The sequence below is a fragment of the Passer domesticus genome, chromosome 1, assembly GCF_036417665.1.
Source record: "Passer domesticus isolate bPasDom1 chromosome 1, bPasDom1.hap1, whole genome shotgun sequence".
NCBI lineage: Eukaryota > Metazoa > Chordata > Aves > Passeriformes > Passeridae > Passer > Passer domesticus.
In genome coordinates, this window is record NC_087474.1 from 43,609,705 (window position 1) to 43,637,318 (window position 27,614).

At 41.9% G+C, this 27,614-nt stretch overlaps 1 protein-coding gene and 1 long non-coding RNA gene across 5 annotated transcripts in view; both read left to right on the forward strand.

The window, feature by feature from the left end:
- LOC135298866 (uncharacterized) overlaps positions 1 to 23,604 on the forward strand; it is a 107,634-nt gene extending 84,030 nt beyond the window's left edge. Inside the window, exon 3 of the long non-coding RNA XR_010360931.1 lies at positions 16,853 to 23,604. This is a non-coding gene — a long non-coding RNA (uncharacterized LOC135298866). The remainder of the gene's footprint in view (positions 1 to 16,852) is intronic.
- A 1,030-nt stretch (positions 23,605 to 24,634) lies between these two features.
- Positions 24,635 to 27,614, forward strand: part of MYRIP (myosin VIIA and Rab interacting protein) — a 209,077-nt gene continuing 206,097 nt past the window's right edge. The window contains exon 1 of one of the 4 annotated variants that reach the window (XM_064416922.1): positions 24,635 to 25,030. The gene's annotated coding sequence lies outside the window, so the exon portion shown is untranslated. The remainder of the gene's footprint in view (positions 25,031 to 27,614) is intronic. The other 3 variants (XM_064416898.1, XM_064416884.1, XM_064416895.1) reach the window with 3 other exon arrangements.

Here is a 27,614-nt window from a genome sequence, read left to right on the forward strand (position 1 = left end):
AGGACACAGACCGCTGGGGTTTCAGAGGTGCCACAGGGCTGCTCCCTCCATGCTTTGACACAGCTGAGTGGCAGATGTAGCTGAGACTTCCCCTTGGCACTGTGCCTCTTTAAGCTGTTTTTTGTACTTAAACTAGTTACCACGCTGCAAGATGTGCTTCAGAGATGTGCGGGAGGGATTTTGGTGCCTGGGAGCGCTGTGGGACTGGCTGTACCAAACACCACTTTGGCCACACAGGATTGCCAGTAATTGCAGAGGGCCAGAGACAGTGATCCTCCAGTCTTAGGTCTCCCTTTTCAGCAGGTGAAACGTGGGTCCTGACTCAACATTTTCTGTACACACCCAGCCCTAGAGACAAATGGGTTTGGAACAGCACCAGCAGTGTGCCTGCCGGGATAACACTGAGAAGTTCTGTCTTTGGTGAGTGCTTATAAGCAGGGCTTTTTCATTCTAGTTCTCTTAACATCATCTTTTCTGCTTTGTTTTTTTATTAATTCTTGAGTAAATGAGAATTATTTTTACTGCCTCTTACTCTACCTCTTCTCAATTCTTGTTAATATTTTCCAACTTTCACATCTCTGAGAAAGGATTTAAGAATTTTTTTTTTATTTTTACTACTGGTATGCAAGAGGGGGAAAAAGCAAATACTTCAAATACTTTGAAATCAGCTTATTATGGCTTTTTTATTCCTCCTTTAGCTAGCAAGTCTTGCAAAGGCTGTATTTTTGATGGACAGTTTACAGTCCTCTAAGATCTATGTATATTTCTCCTGAGATTATATCTACCTCCAGAGAAAATTTTTTAAAATAAATATAAAATATGTGGCTGCTCACTAAAGAGTAGCTAGCTTTTGCTGAAGCCCAGGGATGAGACAATACATGTCAAAATACATACCTTTTGGAAAATGGCAGTGATTCACTTAGATTTCTACAGCTGTAAGAACCAAAGTCTTCAGAAAGCTTTGCATGCCCTTTTGATTAATTCCTTTTACAGCAGCATGATGATTACCCCACAGCAATTTAAGCTGTTCAGTTGGTAACAGATCCAAGGAAGCCTGCTTTCCAGCAGATTTGGATTTTTGACTCCTGTATTTTTCCCTGCATGTCTCAGCAGAATTACAAGTGTGGACGGAGCAGTGGCCTGTGCTGGCTGCCTGTAGGACAGCTCCTCTCCATCCTTCTGCTGCCCCTCTGCTCTCCATCCTTCCACATGTTTTCACAGGCTTGGAGGCATGTAGTCCTCCCTGACAAGTAGTTGAAATTGTCCTTTGGATTAAAAGTAATCATGTAAAATAATCATTAAAAGTAATCAACTTATCAAAAAGATAAGACCATTCCATACCTCGTTTTCTTAGAAAAACAAGGTAAGAGAATGTATCGCTGATCAGCAGCATAGAGCATTTGCATTGAAAAATGAGAACAGCTCTGTAGTGTCAGGAAAGTAATGTATGCACAGAGCCTGAAATGTAATACTGGATATCCTCTTCTGCTCAGATTTGTTAATAAACTGCACAAAATAGTAACTTATTATGAAATGAGATTGCACAATCTGGGGGCATCACAAAAGACACCCATCAGGCCTGCTAAAGCACAGTCTGCAAGGACATGTTTTTCACTGCTTTGCCTCTGGATGTGTCTGCGAGGCCCCCATTTTCTCTGATAGAGCCCCTTTTTAATAGAAATGTGTGCAAGGTATGATATCCAGAAAGAATAAGTAACCAAAATCAGTTATCTATCCATTTTCATTGGAGAATGACAGCACAAATCATTCACAATGGAGGATACTTCCTGTCTCAACATTTCATTACCCTAATGCAAGGAACACTAGAAGTTTTAGTGTAACAGACAAACCAAAATATTTCCTCCTACCATCACTCAGGGGAATGGAACATCAAATTCAGCTGAAAGCTTCCTACTTTTTTTTTTGCAAAGGAGCTGCCTCCACAATTTTAGCCAGAGTGGTTTAATTTTAACACATTTAAATTTAAATTTAAAAAAAAAAAACAAAACAACAAAACAAAACAAAACAAAACAATCCCAAACACATATTTTAAAGGTACAGGTGTAACATCCTGACTGCCATACTTGCCTGTGCTAAACATTAGGCTGAAATAGTCTGCCAGACTTCAAGGCAAGTTGGCTCAGGCTGTGGTCAGAGGACTGACAGGTCAGTGGTTGGGGTATAAGGGGTATGGTGGCACACCCACAGCAGCTTCCCAGTGTAAATTGTGGTTTACCTTTCACAGCTTCTTTTGGAAAGGTATCAATTTACTGTGAGGGTGGTGAGGCACAGGAACAGGCTGCCCAGAGAAGCTGTGGATGCCCTATCCTTGGATGTGTTCTAGGTCAAGTGGGATGGGGTTTTGGGCAATCTGGTCTAGTGGAAAATGTCCCTGCCCATGGCAGAGGGGTTGGAACTGGATGATCATTGAGGCCCCTTCCAACCCAAACCAATCTACAATTCTGTGATTTGTGTGGGGCTATTTTCAAACTATAACAATACAATTTAGATTTTTTGGAAGCCTAAATATGGTGTGATCTTAAAACTCTTTAGAGAAACCTGTGTTGCTATTTCTATGTCTGACTGGCCTCATCCTCACGCAAAACCAAGAGGTTCTTCCTGTGCTTGTTTATGCCTAGTGTAGCCTAGAGGAGAGTGTTAGCAAATGTTCCAGCAAGAAGTAGTTGTGACATTACAGGAACACTGTAATGTCACGGGTAAGAGGGCTGGTCTTGGAGGTTTCTTGGATACCCTCTGTTTTTTCATAGGCTGTGTGACAGCTGAGCCTCCTGCAATCCCCCAATGGAGGCAGCTCCAGCAACCTGCCAGGCAGGTCCCAGGGCTGTGGGAGCATCCAGGCTGTCTGTGGCTTCTCCGTGCTGGCTCAGACCCTGCTCTGGTTCCAAAGGCTGCCCAAAGCAGCCCTCATCTTTCTTAGATGCAGCACATGCAAAGAAACGAATCAGTCCTATCTCTCACTGTTCCTGTCAAACAGGGAAATTAAATCCTTTAGCTCAAAGTGATTGTTTAGACCACTGGCTATTTTAGAAAAGTCTATTTTTGGGGTTTTGTTTTTGGTTTGTTTGTTTTTTTTTGGGGGGGGGTGGTTGGTTTTTTTGGATTTTTTGTTGTTGTTGTTGTTACAGCCTTTTAATATAAGAAAAAGGTGGATACCTCTACCTCCTTTAGCCTCTAAGAGCAGCCTTGTTCTGGCTGCTTTGTGGCTGGTTGCAGAGCTGAGCAGCTCCAAGGAAAGGAGAAGTGAGAGGAGACAACAAGGTACCCAAATACCAAGGGTACCTTGCGTGATGGGGGATGACCATGTTAGAAGGCAAAACAAAACCAATAGGAAATTGCACCTGGGTCAAACTCAACTCTAAAGTTTGGATGCAACTGCGAGTGTTTCCCTGAAATGGAGCTAGGAAAAAAGGTGTTGCTCTGTGTCCAGCAAAACACACTGTCTTCCCAGAAAGCAGCTGTTTCCTTTCAAGCACTTGCTATCAAAGCAGAGGAAGTAAAATACCTGATTTGCAGAATTGCTCGTGAGCTGCCCAAGGCTTTGTGCATGCATCCAGGGGTGCTGGAAATCAACATTTAACTCCCATCAACACCTTAGGGAAAATAGACCTCAGAATCTGGTAAGCTTACAAAACTCACTTTTCAGACAAAAAAGCCTTTGGATATATTTGTTACTCTTTCATCTGTCACTTATATTGTGGGCCACCATAAAAGTTAAGCAAGCTGTTATTCTTTTGGTACTTCATGGTATAGAAAACAAAATTAGGTGATATCTTTGCAAATAGGAAATATCTTTGACAATAGGAAGATGGAGAAACAAGAACCACCTTTCTGTGGTTAGTGGTGGATTCCTAAAAGCACAGAAAGGATGGCTGGAGATCCCAGTATCACAATTCTGTTACACAGGCACAATTAAAAACATAGCTTCTGTGTCTTAAGTTGCTACACAAAAGCTACAGAAACAGGCAAGCTGACTAAGGATTAGCTTCAGTATTTGACATTTCTGTGGGGAATCATTAGAAAATTGGTTTATCATGATCCTTGAGGCAAAAACCAGAAAGGTATTGTCCATCCTAAGCAGTGATGATTTTTTAACTGTTAGCACATCTTAAGAAAATGCATATTTCATGCAATGCTGGCAGCTGACTGTTGCTGTGTTGGGGATTAATTGGAAATTGAGAGTACTTTGTGTTAAAATTGGAACTTAAGAGTCATTTGTATTGAATTAAAAAAACACAAAGCCCTAAGAGTACTGAATTGACTAATCTCTATTTTTATTATCTCTGGGCTCAAGGAATAAAAATGTCTGCTCTGTTCCTGCTCTCTAACTGTAGGGAAAATGGTCTGAAAATGGACTGAAAGGGCAACAATGCTGCTGTTTTCCTGTTATTACCTCCTTTGAAGCCATGGAGGGGCAGCCATCACAAAGACCAGCCAGGTAGCAACGTGGTTACTCCATGAAGTGTACAGCAGCCATGTGCCCACATGCTGATCTGCTGCCCTGTAGGGTCTGTCCAGCTGGGAGTTTTGGGTGTCTGCACTGTAGGTGTGTTCGCTGTAGGTCCTTTCTGACACTGGATGTGCTCTCTTTACACTGGTGCCATGCAAGGATGCTCTCTCTTGGTCATAGACCTGCTGGAGGGATCTCAGGAGATGTATCTGCAGAGAGCTCTCTATATGGTTACCCACATGCTTTCTTCAGCTCTGCCAGATCCACAAATGTTTGTGGGAAACACTCAAGTGACACTTGAGCTTGGAGAGATTTTCCATTAAGGAAAAAAAATCACCTGGCTTGTTTTGTTTGTGTGTGTTTAATCACTAGTTTGATAAATTTCTGTTAGTCAGCAAGCTGGTCCTGCAATAAGCTGATTTGTGACCTTTTGTAAAAGATACTTAAAAATGTAATGTGCCAGTTTGCACGGGCTCCTCTCAGCCTTTGATTGTGCCATCCGTTCATATTGTTATGCCAGACATACTTGCAGTCCAGCCCTGTAACCAGGAGCCTGAAAAGAGGGGCTGCACTGCATTTCCACAGGGTATGCCATCCAACAGAGCCACTGTGTTGCCATCCACCAAACCCCGGACTTCATTTCTCCCCATGACAAGTCAGATGGAAAACTCAGGAAAGGAAAAGGTCATCCATACAGAAGATGTGACATTTATAAAAATGGACAGGTTGGAAGAGGATTTGCTATTTAAGACAGACACAATTAGAGTAGCTTTGCCCCTCCAGGCTCAAGCGAGTGTGACTTTGCCAGAGGAACTGGAAAATGGATGTAGGGACAGTGAGTCTGGGCATGGTAGAACCCGCCTACTTTTCCAGTGCCATAAAGGTTTACACCACTGGTTTGCAGTCCATTTCATGTGTTGTTCCAGTAACACCTCGAAAACTCACTGGAGAGCTCAGTGGCTCCAGGTAACGCAGCTAAACAAAACCAATCTGTCTTAAACACAGCTGTGAAAGCAGCATCACAACAAAGCAAATCTCTGGACACGTTTAATGGAAAGCACTTGGTCCTCCAGGATCCTACCAAGAGCAGCATTCAACATGTGACTGTAAGAGTGTAGGTGTGTGTGAGACAGGAAAAAGATTGTGGGGGACCAGTGGAAGAAGATACTGCTTTTCTTCCAATTATTATTTTGGATCCATCTGGTGTTTAAACCAGTCTTGCCAAGTCAAAAGAAAAAGATCTGCTCTTCAGCAGTATTGCTGTGAGCCCCAGCTGATTTCTGTTCATGGATCATTAGGGAAGTATCTGAAGAGGAAAAAGCCCTTCCAGGATCAGGGAAGCCTCACAACTTTCCACTTCTTATGTTAGGTGAAAAACAATCCGAAGTTTATAGGGTCAGTCACCCACTCTGCGCTGCTACTAAAAGTAACTGAGAATATTATTTTCTTAAAGTGTTATATTACTAAAGGTATTCAGATATCAGTAGGGTCAGGAAAATCTAAAAAAGTCCTACATAGGTAAAATACAAGTTCTAAATAGAGATAAGTATATGCATAGTGTTTAGTTCTGGTCACATAAAAATTGTGTCTAAGCTGACACATATTTATTAGCCTGTCCCAGGAACATATTTTTTCATGCAGTGTGGAAATTCAGGTTTGAAAAAAATGGTGGTATTTTATATAAATCCATGTGTTGAAATTTAATTTTCTAAAAAATAATTGCCTGTTTCTGATGACTATTAGAGCAATTATCTGGGGGCAGTTTTTACATTAAAGACTTTGTCCAAGGATTTTTTTCAGAATTTTGTAAGCAGTCATTACTGAGGAACTGCATCAAATCTGTGGGGAGGCATAATTAAGTTCATGATACAAAAATTAGTGGAAATATCTGTCTTTAAAGACTGAATATTTCAAAACTTCTAATTTGCCCATCTGACTAAAGTCAGCTTCAGAAAAGGTTTTGGCTTTTTATCTCATCTTTTAATATAGATTTCTCACATCTTTTTAAATTCTAGGAATTTCTAGAATGAACTAGAAAAATTACATGAGTGGGTCAGTCTTTTCTGTGCTGCTCTTTCTCAGACTGTAGGGCTTTTCTTTTTCTGTCTCCCCATGTGTGTTTTAATATCCTCATCCACTATGTCTAAGTTTATACCAATGTGAGATTTCAGGGGATTGCCTGTGACCAGTGATTTCATTATTCCTTCATTAAAGCTTCTAGGTAGAAAATGCAATTTCGAGCATTTTGCCCAACAGGAATATAATTTCAGGTTTTTCACAGATAAAGTTTGAAATTATACAAAATACAAGCCTTGGTCCCCCAAAGGCCAGTTCTGACCATGGCAGCTCACTTCCTCTTCCAGAGGGGACAGGGTGGCTGCTCCAGGTAGAGCCAGTGCAAATCTGAGACAATGTCAAGGACGAGTTTTATGCACGCACAGAACAGTGTGGCACGTTCGAGGATGCTGTGTGATCCAGCAAATCTCAGCCTAAATCAAAACCTCTGGGTATGGGGCCAAACATCCTCATTTCTCTAGGCACCCCAGATCCTTAAACAGCCTGGGGCATGGAGGGTGGATGTTTGGGGCAGCATCTCGTACTGGGCAGACAAAGAGCTCTGCCTGCATTCCCTCCAGCCCTGACTCTGCTATTCCCTCCTGCATTCCCTCTGCTATGACTCTCATGGGCAGCCTAGGTCACACAGGATTGTCACTTAGGGCCGCAGCAACACCTTGGTTTTGAAATGAGCTTCCTCTGGCTTTCTGTGTGCTCAGAGCAATCCTGGGTGGTAAAGATGCTCCTTGCCCCCTCAAGCATTGGCACAAGACTGTTCTTTGCTTTTTTTCCTAGCTTTTTTTGCGTGCATGTTTCAGAGAGTGCAGACATATCTATTTAATCTAGATGATTTAAGACTGACAGGTTGCATTACCAAGAACATGCTGAGCCTCATCTCATGCATAACATCTGTATGAGGAAATTTGCCAGTGCGTTATTACAAACATTGCTCCAGGGTAAATGCAGAGGTGGAGTTCTCAGAGAGGCTGTTTGCCTGTGAGGGGATCACTTCTCAGGACCTTTTGGCTAAAAAATTTAAGTGCTGGAAAATACTTGGTTCCTTACTGGTATGGATAGAGTAGGTGAGAAGCAGATCTTGCTTTGGCACCAAAGGGATTTCTGGTGGAGGAACTAGAAGCTGATGTTAGTTGGGGGGAAAAACCCATGCAAACACACCCAGTCAATGCCTACTCACAAAGGACATCCTCCCTTAAGAGAAACAGAGGGGAATAGTGCAGTCAGCAGTGTGATCAGAGAGATACTCTACCCTGTACTGTGGGCCTAAAAATCTCCTGCTAAGAGAAAGATCTCTGCTTAGATTGAATCTGTCACAACTGAGCAAGCAGCAGACTGATGCTCTTGGAAGAAAAATATAACCTGTGGGTCGTTAAGCTCCTCCGAAGGAGGGAAGGAAAGAACAGAAAATTTATAAAGGTGTTACTTGGGAGAGAGATAAAAGGGAAGTGTATTCCTGCAGCAAAAATAAACTGCATAATAGATTAAAATGGGAATTTGTTGTCAAAATTTTAGGGTAAGTATGATGAGTAATATTTGGGTATTAAAATGCCTGTAAGAAGTTTATCAAGAAATAAAGAGCCAAATATAGCTAGGAAAAAAAACGTGACGTTGAAGGCATTTAAGCCAGAAGATGTTGCTAGAAAGGGTTTCTGTTCTTAGTGCTCATGTAAATAGATAAATAACACTGGCTTCTGCCAGATATTAGGTTGTTTTTTCCTCTTCCACATTCATTAAAGAACTGTTTTGTAATGTGTAATGCCACTATTTTTTTCTGGATAGTAAATGACTCTGAGCTTTGTTCCCAGTTGTTGTTTCAAGTTTCCAGTGTTTCAAGGAATCCCTGCCCTATTACAACAGAATTTGGAGCTTTTGGCTTAATTTAATTTCTTGTAGTTGGGGGTGGGGGAGGCTTTCTCCTACAGTTAGTGCAAACACGTGTTGAGTATATTTATGCATGCCTGCAAATATTTATAGAAATAGCAATTTTCCTCTCACTAATAATGGGAATAATTAATTTAATCTTCTGGATGTTATCTGTTGTTCTCCAGCACCCCAAGATGAGATTCCTCTCTAGAAATGAAGAGGTGAGGGAACTTCCTTTGTTTCTTCTGGGACTATGTGATATGCAAAAGTAGAAAACGTCTCTTCACACTTAAGACAGGTCAACTCCACTGGTACTCTGGACTTACCCATGGGTAGGAACCAGGTCTGCTATGTGTGATACTTCACAAAAGTAATATAAACATCTGAATCTGTTAAAACCCCCTCAGATCTGGGGCTGGCTGTGGTGTGTAAGTAAGGGAACATCAGCAAATTGCTGCAGGACTACCAAAGTCCCTGGAGGAATACTGCTGCTGGTCTCCCCAGTGCATGTGCTGGCTGGAGTATCTCAGTAAACCAGCTCTTATTTTGTAGCCTAGGATTAAGGTGTTGAAAACAATAATTGCCTTTACAGTATACTCTACCAGTGACTGTGATGAATTACTGAGTCCAGTGTGTATTTTTAAAGTGAAATTCCTGGGTGTATTTCACATTTTTAGTATGCATTAGTTGAGTATTTGATAACTGGAGGATTTTTCATTTTTCACTGATACATTTTCCCTGCAAAATAAGTATTTAAATATAATGCTATTGAATTCCTATCATAACAGTTGTCTCTGTCTTAATGCTGATAAGAAATTTAATTTGCTTCTTACAGCCTTCTACTAACCATGATAAAAACTTATTTAAATAAAGTGGATATCATCTCCTTAGAATTGCCAATGCCTTCTTCTTGGTAGGCAGAGCTGGTATATGATTTCTTTTCAGCCACCTTTAGAGGCAATAGGAAGAACTTTCAATTAATTGCAACTGTCTTGGCAAATCTGATCTTTCTAGACAAGCCAAGACTGTGCAATAGCCTCCACTAAAGCTGCTGCTGAGGAAAATTTCAGACAAAATATATAAATCAGTTTTTAATTGTGTGCTTGATTGGTTAAAGTGTTTGTGATATTGTGCACAATTCCTACTATTTTGTGAAGGAAAACAAAAACCACAAGACTTGTGTGTATTTACAGGAAGCTTAGAGGGATGGCTTGAAAGTGGAAAAGCCCAGCCAAACACTAACAAATACTTGCTGTGTTTCCAGTTTTTATCTGCCATATGTACATCAAAACAATTTGCAGTAACTGATGTAATTATTCTACTGTAAATATGTCAGAAAAACTGTGCAAGTGATAAAGGCAAAAGGTATATGATTTTTTTTTTCAATCTTGGATTAGTTGTTTAGATAATGATTCCAAACCATGAAATACTTGTATTTTGACAGTCACTTAGCAGTGTGTCTTGCTACCCTACTTAAACACTTACAGTAAATCATGTGGTGACCCTACCAGCATTCAATGTCTCCAGAAGCTGCATGTGGGAGAAAGAAACTCTTAGTCCATCTTTTTGTACCCTTTGCAGCACATCTATTTTTAAAATCTCACAGAGGACTTTGCCCCTGTCCTTTTCAGAGCACATACACGTCAGCTCTGCTTGTCACTTTTATTTTCCTCTGACTAGAGTAACTTGTAGAGGGAATTCAAGAAGTAAGCAGACAGCTGACATGACATGAGCACAGTCAGGCCATGATGGCAAGCAGCTTTAAGCCATGCTTAGAAATAAGATTGGTTTTATTTCCTCCTCCCCCAATTTGTCTTGGTTTTTTTTTTTTTTGTTTTCTTGGAGTTTTTTTTGTTGTTGTTGTTTATTTGTTTTTGTTTTGCTTCGGTTTAGGTTTTCTTGTTGGTTTGTTTGTTTTTTGGATTTTTTTTTTACTTTGAAATTCTGATCAGCATTTTACTAGGGAAATTTCCAAAATCAAGATTTCCTAGAGAAAGTCAAGAGAGGAGAAACAGAAGCACACTGAAACTGCTGAAAAGATGAGGTAGGGTCTAGCCAAGTGAGATATGAAGGGTCTAGCCCACAAAAGGTGGCTTTGGGACAGCAACTGCTCTGCAGCCCGAGTGCACAGTGAGGAATAACAGAGTTGATGCCTGTGCAGATGCCATTGAACCCCACAGCAGAATAGGAGTGGCACCTGACTGAGTGGCCAGGCTGAGATGTGCAGCGCAAACAGGGGTTTTGGGGGAGTGAGCTACTGAATGATGGCCACAAGTTACTTGGGTGAGAGGACATGGGTCCTTCCCAGCCATCAAAAGTCATAGAGGGTGTTCAGCTGGTGGGGTTAAATGTCTATAATTGTATGGAGAGAAATGAGCAATTGACAGCCAAGCAGGAAGTTCTGGACACAGTTTATTTTGTACCAGGGATGTTTCTCTGGACCTCTTAGAGCCATGCACACAATTCCTGCTCCCCTGGTTTAGCAGCATGTGTTTCCTCACTCCCATAGACATCCTGAGCGTGCCTCTCCCTGGTCGCAGAGCATTCCTTCCCTGGGCACAGCCATCTCCAGTGGCATTTCCTTTCTCTTCTCACAGCTGGCTTCTGATCAGATCTGCTGTGTATGCGTGCACCCAGGGCAGGGGGTATTTTTACTCATAATTGCTGTGCAGATGGTGCCCAGTTGCTTTATTTAAGCACTGTGGGGAATACATGGGCACAGCCACCAGCTTTGTCACAGCTCAGAAATCAAAGCCTTGTCCTGCCTGTTTGAGTGGGTACAGAAGAATTTGGCACCCACTGCAATCCTCGTCTCTCTTGCCCTGTTTCATGACAAAGCCACATCTGCTCCATGCAAACCATTTCCTCTTCTGAGAAACTGCTTCATTTGGGGGAATCTGGGAGGAAGCAGGCCCTGCTCCTCCTGCTTTCTTGCCCACTCATTTCACCCTAGCGTGCAGAGATGGACAATGTGAGATCAAAGGCATTCAAGGGAATGGGAAGCTGAATGCTTGCTGGATACTTTACAAGGACATGTCATTGCTTTCAGCAAACTAAAGAGTGAGAAAGAACACAGGGGTTTGTAATGCTTTTCAGGGAAACTCTGAATTTAACTCGACCCACCTAGCCTGGTTACATTTCACCAAACAGCTGGGAAGTGTGGTTCTCCCATCTGAGGCCAGGAAGGTGTGGTGCCTGCACCCCCAGGATTAATTAATTATCGTTAATGCAACAACAGAACCTTCAATTTGGGTGTGCAACGCCTGGTCTATAAAATCCCCCAGCTGTTTAGTACAGCCCCAGCATGTGCTTGCCTCCTTTGCTCTCCTGGAGGAAGGCTGCGTGCCCCAGTCTGGCTGCAGAGGGCTAAACCCCAAGTACCAGGGTTAGCAGGTTGTGATAGTTCTGGGTAGCTTCCCCTGAGTGGGAGCAGCCTAAGCTGGCTGGGGAGGACAGATGAGGCTGGGTGGCTGCAGGGCTCTGGGTTAAGCAGGAATATATATCCTGCTGTGTGGGCTGACCTGTCTCACACCTGCCTCAGTATCAATGGTGCAAGACAAAAATCTAACCTGGAGAATGGCATCATACCTTTGCTTGCTCTTGTCTTTGTGGAGAACAGAAAGATCCACAAATGAGAATGTATGCAATATTGCCATTAAGATGTGCTCTGCAACTACCTAATTCTATTGCTTATGGGTTCCTTCCAGACTATTTATTTCCTTCCCTTGGGCACATGGGTTTAGCATTAACTCCTTTATTTTTCCTGCATCACATCTCCTGGCTACCTTTCCAAATTGTGATTAGCTTTAAACACTTGCTTAGCCATCCTTGACACTGAGCAAGGCTTCTGTCTTCTGTCTTAACACTCTTTTCTCCTCTGACAGCAAGGTTAGTTATATGCTTTCTCACACTGTCAAGTATATGAACTCCTCAGCAAACATTTCTTATTACCATCAAGACTAATGGTGCTTACAAGCTGAGTTTTTTACATTTAATTTTAGTAATCTCCTCCTGTTTCTCCACTCAAAGCTGCAAGCTGCCAGGCTGTGATGGGGGGGAAAAAAAGTCATTAATTTTATAGGCCCTGAATAAGCAGGTTTGCTGAGGTTGTACCTGTAAAAGCAAACCAACCTTCAGTGCAGAAATTAATATAGGCTCACCACACAAACAGCTGTATGATGAACCTTGACTTGGAAACTTTCCCCATGTCTCTTCTCCCTCTGGTCCAATTGACTGGGCAAATGCAGTGGATTCCTGCTCCAGGAATACAAACCTGAGCATCCTGGTGCTGTGACATGGCTATATGCTGGGATGCAGCAGCTGCCTCGGGAGGGCTCAGCCTTGAAGGAGATCAGACTTTCTTCCTGTGGCTGGAGGAACCCAGTAACACGAGCCTTCGTCAGTGGCAAACAGTGAGGTAAAATCTTGTCGATGAGTCATGCTGAAAATCAATATTTCCTCTGCAGTTTAAATTGTAAGGAAGATGGATGTCCAGGGTAGGTTGATCTGAGCATAATCCATGCTGACATACTCCCTGCATTTCATGAGAATACATGGTGGCCTAGTCCAGAGAGTAGGCAAATGGACTTCAGTGTTAGCACATTCACCTGTGTGCTGGCACTGTAGGTTAAAGGACACCTCTCAGGCCCAAAGATAAACCAGGGACAGTGTGATGGGATCCTTTGGAAGGGGAACACAGCACATGAGGTAGATTAAATTAAGGCTATCTTAAGGAAATTGGGAAACCTGAATGTTTCAGAACTGTGATCAGGCTGTTACTCATTCTCTCATTGAGCTGACTGAAGTGCAAGTTGCTGGATTAAAAAAATAACTTTTTGAAAGCATTTTTTGGCCAGACATATTCCTTGAGCTTGCTCACTATGTGACTGCCCAAGGAGAGAAAAGCATGACTGAGGAGAAACAGAATGGCAATGTTAGTTGAACAGAGCTTCCATGCAGACTGGCTTCTCTTGAGTAAGGAATAACCAGCTCAGAGAATTTTTGCTATTCTTGCCATTACAATGTTTAAAGTGGCAATTGTCTCATCTTTTCCCATTCATGTGTTCCATTTTGCTTAACAAAAAGCAAACTTCAAACAGCAATTTGCTCTCATCCCTTGAATGAGGTTCAAGGCAATGTATAAATCATGGATTTGTGATTTATTCTCATGCTATCACATGACAATTCAAGCTCAAATCCCTACAGAGAGGAGGTATTTTAAGAAGGAATAGCATAAATGTGGCCAGACCATTGAAGATGTTGTCCTTGTCCATGGATTACAGGGGCATGTGATTCATGGGATTGCAGAGGATGAACTTCGGGGTCATCATGCTTTCTTTGCTGTAGTGCAAGCACAGAGGTCAGATTTTAATACAAAAGGTCTTGACATTTCCCACTGGAAAGATTCTGTTTCAGACCAGTAGAGGGAGAAATCAGGCCAAAGACATGAAATAGCTTTTTTCATGAAGATTTATGGGGGGGGGGAGGGGAATGTCCACTTTATCTCTATAGTTAGAGTGCAAGAACAGTTGTCTGGATTGCTGCTGGGTACTTTGCTGGTGCCCTTTATTATTCCATTCAATAAAAAGCTAACAAATAGTAAGTACATGTTATATTTTCCTGACTGGGAAAAAAGAAGACAATTTAATTTGAGAAGCAAAGTTTTAGCAGTCAGTAGCTCAAAAATGCACTGGAATATTTCACAAGGTAAAAAGAAACTATTTGCACATATGAAACATTTGCTGCAACTCAAAAAAGTTAATCTTCCGAAAAGTCTATAAGATATATGTCCCAGAAGACCATTAAAGATTCTTTGAAATAATAAAACATAATAATAAGAAAAATAGTAAATGTAGTCACGTACGGATTTTGGGAAGTGATTGAAGTTATCACTCTCATCCACGATAGATTCAGTACAGCAAAGGCAGAGAGGGGTAGAATAACTTGCACATTCAGACCCTACAAGAGAAGGAACAGGCATTTAGGGGAAAAACCACCAAAGTAATCACACGTAGAGAGTAATGAGATTGTCTGAGGCTCACCTTGTTGGTGCCACTGTTTCACATGTAGTTGCTCTGATACAGATTCAGATATCACTCTCCTTGCACAGTCTATTCTCATTTCCTTGTAGAAACGGATGTGACTGTCATTTCCAATGTTGAGTGTATTTTTTCCTTCCCTTGCTGTCTATAATATGTGCTGCAAAGTGTCTGAATCTGATTGTGTTTACTTTAAAATGCAAATCATACCAAACATTAAGAAAAATTTGAAGCAAGCAGCCTAATTTTATAGGAGGATGCAGGTGACTCTCTCAGGATTGGCTCCATAGATAAGCAATACCTTTGGGAAACTCTGTCCCCTGCCAGGGCCATAACAGGGGAAATTCAGAGGAATAGTCACTCGTGATTTCTACCCAAGAGCCTCAGAGGACCTTTTATATCCTATCTCGGGTCATTGCAGACTGGGAAGAAAAGAATGAGGTGCTGTGAAACAGAGTAATTAATACCAGAGCTACATCGGGCTTCAGAGCTGCATTGCAGTGTCCTGATGTTGGAATTTCTATAAAAAGGCCAGAATATTTTTCACTTCTTTGGGATGGAGCCTCTTAGTCAAAAGGAGATCCTGTGATTCTGGAGTGGAATGCCAAGGAGGAACTGAACTTTGGTCCAAAACAATGGTATGACCTCTCCAAAAATTATGTGGGACTCCTGTAAAATGAGAATTTGTTGCTGCTGAGAGCTCTTGGAAATGTTTTTAGGGATTTTTTTTCTTCCCATTCATCTTTACAATTTTGTCTTTCCTGAGTTCAACTTTTGATGGATGAACTGGTCTCAACCAGAACCTTGGCTGTTTCACTGTTGCTTTTTTATTGTATTGCTGAAACCAACCTTTCACATAACTTTTACTTGAATAAATTAATTTATTAATTTATTATTAAATTAATAAATTTAAATAGACCCATATGTGAGTGGTATATCTTATTTACTGCAAAGTAAGACACAAGTTATGTCACAACACAGTCACACAAGGGAAGTTGGAAAGGTGTGAGTTTATTTTCTGCCTACAGGAATCACTGACTATAGTCTGTCTCATCAGTTATTATTACAGTACCATCTCTCATATCATATCAGGCATAGTGTAAGCAGAGATGGGAAAATTGCAGATTATTTGATTTTTATCTCTTCATCTAGTGACTTTAAAGAGACACTGAATGAGTCTGGAAAGACAATTTATGTGTGTATCCATACACAAGGATTCTATTGGTTAAGGTGCCATATTGACTACAACCTATTGGGAAAAGATTTTAAAAGTTTTAGCAGATTTCCTGAAATCTACAGACCTTTCTTTATCTGAATGGCAAGATCTGTGGTCTAAAGTTAGTTAATGCTCCAATGAAGATTAGGAGAATGGATTCCCCCATTAACAACTGAACACAGTCCACTGATGTACTTCGTTTGTACTTAATTTATAATTTCTCCTTTCCCTTTCCCTAAATTCCTGAGATTTGAGATTTCAACTTCCATGAGTGTGTGCATCTGTTCCCTATAATTTTCTCAATAAGTAGGAATAAATGTTGAACTCCTAGAGCTGACCACCATCACTGGTGCTCATGTCCTGCTCCTGAACTGCACTTGGTCAGCAGACTGAAGGAGTTTTATTATTCATGTAGCTGGTAAAACCCTCCGTATTTCTGTCTTATCAATAATCTATCCTTATCCTCCCCATCTGCTGTTCAGAGAACCTCACCTCACAGATAAAACTGTGTCTGGGGCCTACAGGGATCCTGAATTTTCTCTGCTCATCCTTTTGCATTCCCCTTCACTTCTCCACTGGCAAAATACCCCCTACCACCAAGTGGAGAAACTTGGTAATGTCTTTGAGTATAGAGTAATTTTAAATTCTTTGGTATTTCATATGGAGATGTTTTAAAATGTTTATGCATGTAGTAGAGATAAGATTAAGTTGCAAGAAAGGAAAATATTACTGCAAGTGAAACAAATGAACCTCAGATATAAAAGCTAATGTCTTACAGCAACATTGGCTTGACAATTTATTTGCTATTCTGTTTGAGAGTTTGGTTTGGGTTTTTTTTTTTTTTTTTCTTTTTTCCATAGAGTTATAGCTTGTGGTAGAGCTATTTGCATCAAGTGCATCAACAGGGCATTAAAAGTGTAACTGAAACTATTCCTGCTAATGCTATTTAATATAGACCACTGAATAGTTTAGAAGTAGTGAAGTCACATAATGCTCAGGGTGTTTGCTGGGTCACTACTAGTAGTTGCTGTGGAAACGTTATTGTCTCTTCTACCACAGCAGTACATAATTGTAGCAGGTTTGTTTTTTCAAGAATTACAATTCCAGGCCGTTTCAGAGAAAAAGAAATATTATTAACCTTCACTAAATGTAGTTTCATTAAAGGAGAGCAAATTTCTTACCTTTCTGCAACAGGTGTTGTAATGGGAGCGAGGCTGCATTTCAGATGCCATCTCAGGACCACTCCAGCTTTGCTGCTCAAGCACAAGGAAATAAAGCTACAGAACCAGAAATACTTGAAGGAAAATGAGCTGAAATCTCCAGTAAGAAGTGTGGGCCATCTGCTCTTCCAGAATCAAGCCATCAAGCAGTGATGGCTGTAACAGCTTTATTGCCCATTGATGGAGGCCTGTTCTAAATGGGTTTGCATACAGGGAGGATTCAAACAATGCCAACTTGTTACAGGGAACACGTGCAGCACACATGCTGCACATGTGCAGCACACTGGTACCAACCAACACAAGAAAAACTCCATGAAGAAACCTGCCCAGGAAGGCTGTTGATGGCCATGCTTTTCCTAGGTGTATTTAAAGAAAAACATTGGTCTGCAACTTAATATTTACAGTTAGGGACTAATGCTTGCCCACCTGGGCAACCATCCTGTTAGCCTTCCCAAGTCCTGCTACGAGGGTCACAGGCATCTTTCCTGACACAGAGATGCTTGTCAGCAAAGAGCTACTGCATCAGAATAATTCCTCATAAGAATGACAACAAGAAAACAACTGAGGGATTTCAAAGTGAATGCCAAAGGTTTTTGTTTTTATCAAAAAATTGTAGGATTAAGATTTGGCTGCAGAGCTCTCTGTTCCTGGTATCACAGATGGTATATCAATAAGACTTACTATTCTCTGTGCTAGACCCTATTTCAGTAAAAATTATCTATAATTGTTTTAATGACTTTGTTAATGATTCACAGATATCTTATATGCACTATTTACTCATCTGTCTTCATTACCCCATGCCCTAAAGTGGAGATGCCACTGAGGAGAACAACAATAATTGGCTCCCATAGGAAAATAAACAGTTCAAGCTCTGCAATTAGAGACTGGTCTCTCTCCTTAAATACTTAATTAATAGATGTGGCTATTCTAGGTTTTAAAATTCTAGTGACTGTATTTTTATACATTCACCAGGAACTGGGATAAGGAAATGAAGCTTAGTATATAAATATTTGTCTGGAGTGACACACCCTACTAGTGTGTCTGAGAGCTGAGTTTCAGAGCTGAGCAGGGAAAGAGGACATATGCAATCTGGGCCTGGGTCTGCTGGACAGCTGGTGTATGCCAGTTTGCACACTGGAAAGGTGGTTCTCATAAGAATTATAAACATGAAAAATTCCTGAAGTCTAGCTGTTGCTAATTTGGGCAGAGTGGAAGGGGTTAAGGAATAAGTCTTGCAGGGCTGATGATGGTCTTGCAGAAGAAGAGTGCATCCATGCAGTGCCTGCAGCCCTCCTCAAGGACAACGCAAGGTGAAGTGACATGGTCCTGTCAGACACAATACCTTTGAAACAAGATGGAAAAGTAAAACGGCTGATCTCGGGTCCCAAGGCAGACACAGAAAAAAGAAACTTGTGTGTATTTGGGACAATCCCTGGAGGATTTGATTTGAATAAAAGCACACAATCATTTCTGCAGCTTGTGACAGATATAATCCTCCTCCAGTATATCCCATGTTCTTTTGGGGGTAAATTAAATGAGAAGAATTTTACTTTGTGTATGAGAAAACACCAAGTAACAAACTGATTATAGAAAATCCAGGAGAGGAATTAAAGCATTCATGTTGTAAGCTCTTTGAAACAAGCACAATGTATTTTCTATGCACTTGTACAGAACGAGCTCAAACTGAACCTAATCAAGGCATGTGAGAGGTTGTGCAAGAATATTTCAAACAGTAACATGATTAGATGTGCCAGCATCAGACACATCTACTTTCACAATACTTTGATTCAGTCTTTTTGTGGAATGAGGTGGTGGTAGGCAACTTTCTTTTAAATGCTTTGACTGTTGTTGCTATGCATTTGCCACTAAGCTTTGGGTTTGGGAAGACAGAAACTACCTTTCTAAAGAGTCATTGGTGAAATAGCCTTTGTTTGCTAATTTTTATTTTAATCTCCATCTCTGCTAGATGTATCATGGAGAAAAGATTCTCAAAATATCTGTTACTTCTGCTCCTGGTAAACCTTACCAGTCAGTGTATCTAACTAGCAAGGCTAAGAAACATTAACGAACTAGCCAGTGTCATTAGCAAAGAGCTTGCCTCACTCTCACCAGGCACTTTTGCTGTTTGCAACATCCATTTTTTCTTCAGCCATGCGCTGCTGATTCTGAACAGATGAATATCACAGAAGAAGGGACTTCAATGTAATATGGCTAAAACAAAAATTTTGTAAATGTGGATGAAATTTTATTTATTTCCATCCAATGGTCTAATGGAAGGGGGAAAAAAGTGAGCAAACTTTTTCTCTTTGGAAAGATGAATTTTCTCTTTGACTCAGAAATGGTTAAATCTTATATCCCCAAACAATTGGTTGGAAAATTCAGCTGATCTGGTTTTGTTGACCTCATTTCCATGTGGAAATTATTGTCAGGATTAGGGTTTCTTTAAAAAAAAAAAAAAGAATATCTGAAAACTACTTTATTCAAGATGTACTAAAATATAAGAAGTTAATAGAAAGTATTTTAAATTTGACTAATCTTCCTTAAAGGAATTCACTGGTTTTGTACTGCCTAGGATTTTAAGACTCTGTTCATAAAGATTTGTTTCATTATTGCTGTGGTTTTGCTTGTAAAATATAAGCATAGAATTATATAATGTATATTCTATGCATCTGAGGATACTTTTTCTGTATAGAGTTATAATAAGGGACAGAAAAGCTTTTAACACTATCACCTTGATTTATCAGCTTTAGCAAAAGGCAGTTGGGTTGATGACAACTTTGATTTTAATAATTTCAAATAATGAAAAACTTCAATTTATTTGAATAAGAAAAACATTTTATAGTCTTTTTATGAAAAGCTACCTTCTAGAATGTATTCTTGTAGTCTAGCTCTAGGTATCAGAGGTGTTAAGTAAAATAAAAAATTCCTGATGGTGCTAGAGAATTGAAGCAATAAACCCAAAAGAGAGCTGCGGGCATAATAGTTTTAGATGGGTTTGTTTTAAACCCAAAATTTCATAGCTGTCTGTTGATTCTGGTACAAAGAAATCAAATGAAGCTGAAAGAACATATCACTAAACACAAGAGATCAAGAGCTAAACCAACATTCGCTTCTGTTTGTTCAGTGCTTGAATCTGTGAATTCAAATCTGCCTTAATATGAGCATTTTCCTGTTTAGTTGGAGACTTGCATGGTTTTTCTTATTTCTCCCCTGGGCATCACAGAGCTTTTTCTCATTTTTTTCAATTTGTGTAGAAGAGAGCAGAGCTGAGCCATACTAAAGATGCTACCACATCCTCAGTGCCACTTTGCCCAGGACACAAATGCAGCTCTGAAGAAAAGCATCAGTGGATCACATCCCTCCTGCTGCTTGCTCATCCTCGGATTTATGACTAAGAAAGAGTTATTGCATGAAAGGTGGGGCTAAATGGAGAAAAAATAAACAAAGAAACAAAAAACCACTCCCTGAGGATGAAGGGCATCCTCACATTGTTTCATATGTTTCAGCCACTGCCAAAAAATGAAGTCCATTCATCAGGGAAATTGAAGAAGTCACCACACCTTTTTAAGAATTTTCTTTTCTTTTGCAGAAATGTAGGAACTTAATGTCCTTGCCCATACCCATTTAGTGACAGTCACAAGGGAAGAGGACTGAAAGAGTCTTCATTTCTTTGCATGCAGCTTCTTCTGCAAACACCTTCAAGCTTGCATTTATGCACCCTGAAAGAATGAGCAAATCTACAGTAACGCAATACAGCAGCACCATGTTCTCTTCTACAACTTATTAGCATTCTGATTATTCCCATTCTTTCCAATAATCAGGGAAAGAATTTCTCTTACTAATTACGTATCATATGCTTTTTCTCTACCATCTCTCTTACTAGCTCATATTCCCATTGTTGCCTTTTCATTGACCACAAAACCACAACAAAAACAAAACAAAACAAACCCTCCTTTCTCTCCGCCCAACAATCAAAAATTGTTTTTTCTGCATTAGTTACAGTTTGTCTGCAACTGATTTCATCCCAGTTGTGAGAGTTTGGTAAATTTGTGTCTTTTCAAAGTGTTAGCTTGCCTGAATTCTGCTGCTGCTTGGTAAATACCAAAACTTCCTCAAGCTGTCTCCTTTACTAGAGTAGGTATATAAACTTAATCCTGTCTTCTCTCAGCTTTCCTTTATCTCTTTCCACATTTAGCATTTATCAGAGCTCCTCCGTACACTGTGAGGCTTGTGGGGCAGGAAGCATGACTGTTGAAATTTCCAAAGTAAAGTCATGGTAAAATGTAATATCAAATGTTATGCCCTACATACTAAGTACTGTTAAAAATGTGTTCATTCTTTTCAGTTCTTTCTCTTCTTACTCATTTTCTTATGGCCTATGAATAACTTAAATATTTTAACTTATTTATCATAATACTCTATGTTTTGCATAGACACTTTGTAATATGTGATTTGTGTTTATGAAGTTCTTTAAAACCATAAGATAAAAGGTTACAAGGACTTCCAAGTTATTACCGTCAAATTATTGTTAACTACACTTTGTGAAAATACTTTGAGGCCTTAAGAGATCAGTTGAAATTAAGAGAAACTTAATTACTTATTACTGTCTTCATTTGCTGCCTTGAAATACCAGTAGACTGGAATAAATTCATAAATGGTCCTCATGGCTAACATAGCAGCTGGTGGCTTTTCAGCAAGTACTGTCCATATTTGTATCTCCAATTTCCCTATTAAAACCCCTATTTTTATTGAGAAGGTTGGGACACTCCGAAAGCAAACTTCACAAAGTCCTCTGGGAGTGGTCTGTGATTGTCAACGAATAATCCAGCATGACTGTGCACATTGGCTAACATCATATTTCTGCACTCCACTGTGTATCCTCTGAGGGAATACCAAACCCAGAAAAAGTCTTATTTTCCAAAAAAACAATTTAATTGAAGGTTTTACAATAATTGTATACTGTACAAAAGATGGCCAAAACTCCTGATCATATGAACTGTGCTCCAAAAGTCTTCCTATGACTGGCAGCCCCATTCCACGGATGCTGAGGGCAGAGGGAAGTTCTTTGTAGAGTGGGACCTCCTACCCAAAACTACTGCTGTCAGGTTAAGGCAGGGGCCCACAGGTCCTGGCAGCAGCCTGCCCTGACCTCCTCACACCAGTGCAGCCAGCTGGTTACACAGCACAGCTTAGGGACAGCCTGGAGAGTCACCTGTTGGCCACTGCAGCCTTGTAGCCACCAGCTATGGCATCACTGGGTTTGGTGCTGAGCATTCCAAGCAATACCAGCCTGCTTATTTCGGTCTGCATTTGGATGACTTTTTTTCTTTATGGAAAAAGGCTGTATTGTGACAAGAGAAACTTACCACCAAGAAAACACATTATTTTCTTGTCCTGCACCCCATTATTACCAGATCTGCCTCCCATTTTTACAAGATTTTTCCCATGTTGCTGCCTAAACAGCACCATGGTTGCTGTTACTACAGATGTGTTCCCTGGGTCCGACTTCTTTTTTGCTTCTCTCCACAATGAGGTTATTGTCACTGAAAGATTGCATGGTCTGTAGTTTATCCTAACTGTTGTGAATATATGGAGAACTGGGAATTTCAGAACTATAGGATGTGAGAAAAGTGTGCAGGGCAGTCTTCTTTCCCTGATGACTGCTCACTCTTGCCTGTATCCCTTGCACCTCTCAGTGCCCTGCTCCTCTCTGCAACTGCCAGGTGCTGCTCATGGGGTAAAAATTCCCATGTCACCACTAGGGACTTGCCTCTGGATAGTTTCTCTGCCTAAGACTTCTGTTTATTCCGCATGCTTATTTAGATACTTATTTTAATTAGTCAATGGCTGTATCTCATGTGATTCCAGGGAAAGCCTGGCATATCTCAGTTTCCCCACCCACCCCTTATGATTTGGCTTGTAGGGGTGAAAAAGACATTTTATGCAGGTTTGGGGCTTTTGTTTTCTTTTTGATGCAAAGAGAAGTTGTTTTGTCTCCACGTGAGACACCAAAACCTGTAGATGAGGACAAATATAGCATCCAACAAATAAGGTGGGGATACGGTCAAATAGAGAAGTCCAGCACAGTATCCACAATGTGATTACAGTATTTCTTCACTTTTGCATTGTTCCCTTCCCCCTCTTTCAGCGGTACTCTGTCAGTTGTTAGTAGCTGGCTTAGCTGTGCCACTGATTAATGCCTTCCCTGTGGAGTACTGTTGCAGTAAAAACATGTAAATGTAAAGATGAAAAAATATATTGATTTATGTAAACATGTAAAGACGTATCGGTTACTGTACTGGTGTGGAATGAAAGAGCCTCAAGTGCAACGCTTTATCTCCAGAGGTGAAAAATGTGAAATATTACCTTGAAAGGAAAAAATCACTCTGTGTTTTTGCAGAATGTTGAGGCAAGGGCAAGACATTACTCTTGAACTCAATATTAGCTTAATAGTTTGAGTGTGAGGAGCAGGATCTCAAACAGTTTTATCTGTTTGACTTCATGGTTGTATAATCATAAGCATTATAGAATTGCTGGTTTTGGTGGCGGATTTAAAAACATTATTCTTCCAGTTTTTCAGCTGGAATATTGGAGAGGGTTTTCTAGCCAGATGTTTTTTCAATTATTAAAAGTACTCAAGTGTGTTATTGATTACTCTTCTAATACAGGCAATGTGTGACCTATTGTTTAAGTCAATCCCTGATTTGTTGCCATGTCATGTTGCTCTTGAAAAAATGTTAGTGCTGAAAATGACTGCTTCTGTTTCTTGTTATTATTTAAAGAAGAAATTTCTACTGTTTGGGAAACGCTGAGCCATGTATTTACCTATAGATGTGTTTGGGAAATACGAAATGATGTTTGATGCAGAGTACTTCCTAAAGTTGTTTTTGTTTGTTTATTCTTTGCATACACATTTGAAATGAATGTGATGTCTGCCTCACAGAGTGGCACCTTTTTACTAACACAGGCAAGTGTAGGTTAGCATAGAAGTAAACGTTTGCTAAACCAGTTTATTTGTTATACCGTGAAATTCATGTAAACAAAAATACTCTCCCAGAAAATGTTTTCTTTGAAAACCTGCCAAAATTTATTGAATTCATCTGTCTTGACAAAGCACTTTGGCTGAGATCAAATAAGTCCATACCTTGCAGTGAACAGCTGCAGCTACTTTAAAATGAAGTTAAGTAAGCATGGAAAAAAAACCAAAACACCAACAACAAAAAAAGGGGAACGAAAAATAATACCAGGGGAAAAGTAATTAGCCTGAAACAATAAAATCTGCCGTGATTCAGGACACAAAAAAAGCGCTTCCACGTTACAGCAGTGACTCACAGATAAGCTGAACGACTGACCAGGCCGCACCTTCCTTACGACTGCCCGGTGCGCCTCGTCCATATGGATGGAATTCTCGTCCGCTCCCAACAATCGCCCTTTCCTTTCCTTTGCTAGACACCCACCACGGGCGGCCCGCACCCCGGCAGGGCCAGACGGGCACCGCCGGGCAGCACCTGTGCCTGTCCCTGCCTCGCCCGGCCAGCTGGGCTGAGGCGGCGGGCGGGCCGCAGGTGTCCCCCCGGCCGGCGGAGGTGACAGCGGGGGTGACAGCGGCGGGCCCAGGGCACACGCCGGGGCGGCGGCAGCCCGGTGCTTGCCTGTCGGGGGCGCAGCTTTAGGCTCGGATGCGCACCGGGGCGCGGAGATCCGCGCAACTCCCGCCCCTGCCGGGCGCGCCGCCCCCGCCCCTGCCCGGCCCCTTCCCGGCGATTGGCGGCAGCGCCCGGGCAGGTGCCGGTGCGCGGCGGGAGGTGCCGCCGCCGGCACCGCAGCAGCACTCGGCGCGTCCGGCGGGGCGGGGAGGGCTCAAGGCGACAGCGACAGCAGCAGCGGCGGTGGCAGAAGCAGCAGCAGCAGCAGGAGGAGGAGGAGACGACAGCAGCTCTCGCCTTGCACCGGCCGGTGCGGAGCGGCACCGGGGCGCCTGTGCCCGGCGGCTCCGCGCAGGTGGTGGCCGGGGGCCGGCGCGGAGTGGCCGCAGACCCCGCCGTGCATGAGCGACGGGGCGCAGCCGCTGGTGGTGGCTCTGCAAGTGCCCCAGAGCGAGGCGCTTCCCGCCCGCCTGCCATTGTGGTGCAGCCCTCGCACTTGGCCGGGGGTGAGTACGGCCGGGGCCGGGCCCGGGTCTGGGGTGCGCTGGGGGTCCCTGTTCCGCGGCAGCGCGGGGCCGGCCTGCGGCAGGGCCGAGGAGCGGGGCCGCAGCGCCCGTCGGGCCGGCCGGGCTCGGGCCGTGGGGGGCCCCGCGCTGCTGGGGAGGGGTCGGGCGGGGCCGGGTGTCGGGGCGGGCTGGTGGCCAGGGGCCGCCGCTGTCCGCGGCGTCCGGGGGCGAGGCGGGCCGCTCCTCCGCGGCAGCGCGGCGTTAGGCTGTGCTTTAATTACCGGACAGATGTCTGAGCAGCTTCGTGGTGTTCTGCTGACCGCGTGGCTCTTCCAGCACTGCCACTGCAGTGCATCATCATCATCATCATTATCATTGGAGTGTTTTACTCTTGATCAACTTCCCCCGGAGCCCGGGGAGGGTTTCAGCGTGGCGCTGCCGCTGTCCCCGTTTCATGGGAGCATCCCGCCACGCTGCGCTTGTAATTTATGCCTCAGACAGGAGCAGCGTGCGTTTGCCGAGTATCAAGGTCAGTTTATCGTAACTGCTGAGGAAAATACCATATGGCTCCGACTGACTTTTCTTAGGGAATCTAATTAAGTAGGAGCCTGTGTTGTGCTGGGATTTGTGTTATGTTTCAGGCAAGCGTAACCGAATTAGATTGCAAAATGCCTTATAGCGCGTGTGTCGCTCCTCAAGTGCCTTTGTGGGGACATTAACTGTAACTAGCAATCTATTTTGACAAATTATGCTTTTTTGTCTCATACCTACTATTTTACTAGTTCCTGCATTTCTGAAAATGTGGGTAGCTGCCTTGCTATGGAGCAGGAGTTTTTTAGAATAGGCACAGAAAAGATTTTAGCAATAAAGGCTTTTACTCATTCCTCTTTTAAGCCTTTTCTGGAAGGCTAGAGTGAGAGAATGGAAGGATAGTTAGTCTAGTTCTCATATTACCAGATGTCTTTCTGATTTTGATGGACCTGTCATCAAACTGGACAGGTTTTTATAGTTGCTTATTTATGGTGATAGCTGTTCTCCCTTAACTGTGTTGAGACCACTGACTAAGCCCCTGCTGTTAAATGTCAAACACTAGTGTTTGCCGCTTAATTCTACCTTTAGGAGATGAACAGAGCTGTGCAAAAAGCAGAAGATGCTGTGTCTTGTACTTAGCCCCTCAGGCTACTGCCTTACCCATCATTACTCAGGTATCAGATTGTATCAGAGCGTATTTACTGATGCCTTATGCCTGAGTATCTAAAAAGGTAACTTGGCTCCTGTGTAGCCTTCCTGGCGAGTTTGTCAGGTAACTTAGTGCATTGCAGTTAGAAATGGGGGAGTAGCCCTTTTGATGCCTGTGGTACGTTAATTGCCAGGGGTGAGAATGCACACAAGTCAATTCCACCCTGGCAGCCCTCACAGGGGTGAGACATACATAGAGCACTACACCCTGTGGCAGGATTTGCCTCTTGGACCTGCTGCGTGTTCAAATGACACAATATTGTCCTTTCAGGCAGGGTAGTGCTTTTTTTTGTCTTTGTCTGAACCAGTGCTGTCTGGATCTAGAAAACTGAGTTAGAACTTTCATTCATTTTCCTGAGTTGGTTTCTTGCTTCCATGCTAACCTCATGAATACACTCAACATAGAATGTACCCAAGTGTATGAACACAGTAGGAATTCACCCTTCTCACCTCATAGTTGCAGTAAACAGAACACTTGAACGGCTTGTATTTCAGTAAAGAAAAAAAAATCCCCAAAGCATGCATGGGTGACGATGAGGCAAGGCTGTATGTACCAAGTGCACTATTGCTCATAAACAGTAGATTGGTATGAAAATGCAACTCCTTTGTGTTGCTGCCAACATTAACATGCCCTATTGTTATAAGACTGTAAACCGTGGTTTGGCAGTGTAAACCACCTTAACTTGCCCTTGGAAAGCTGGACAAATTGAAAGAAACTAGCTGAATATAATTCCATGAAAACCACAGGGACAGCTTTTCTCATTGAGAAAAACCATTGAATTGTTTGAGCAGATTAATGCTGCCTTCCTGTGGAATGCTTTATTCACCTTCCTTTTGGATCAGGGAGGTTATTTTTTTTAGATAGATTCTTAGACATAATAAAGGCTTCTGGCTTACCTGTGAACCACTGACAGCCAGAGAATAAAACAGCTCGAAGTTTCTAACACTCAGAGATTTATAGCAGCTTGCTTTCAGAAGAAGCATTTAGGGCTTAAGGGATGAGGCAGATGACTGCTATATTTTGGTGTGAAGTGAAGCACACCACACTATTCCTCAATTTACCAAAGAAATTCACCTTTATGATAAAACCAGGCAATTTTACAGAAGGGCTAAATACAGTGTAATTTGATAAGATTTCAAGCAGTGGTCTAGTTTTGTGCATCTCTTTGTGAGATTGGTCAAAGATGCTTGTATCTGAAATTTTGTGAATTTACACAAACCGAAGAGGAAAAGCTCCCATACATATCTGATACACAGTAAGTTCTGTCACTCATATGGTAGGCTAGTGATTACCATGTGCTTGCTATTTAACTCTCAGTTGAAACATGCCTTTTTTTTAAAATAA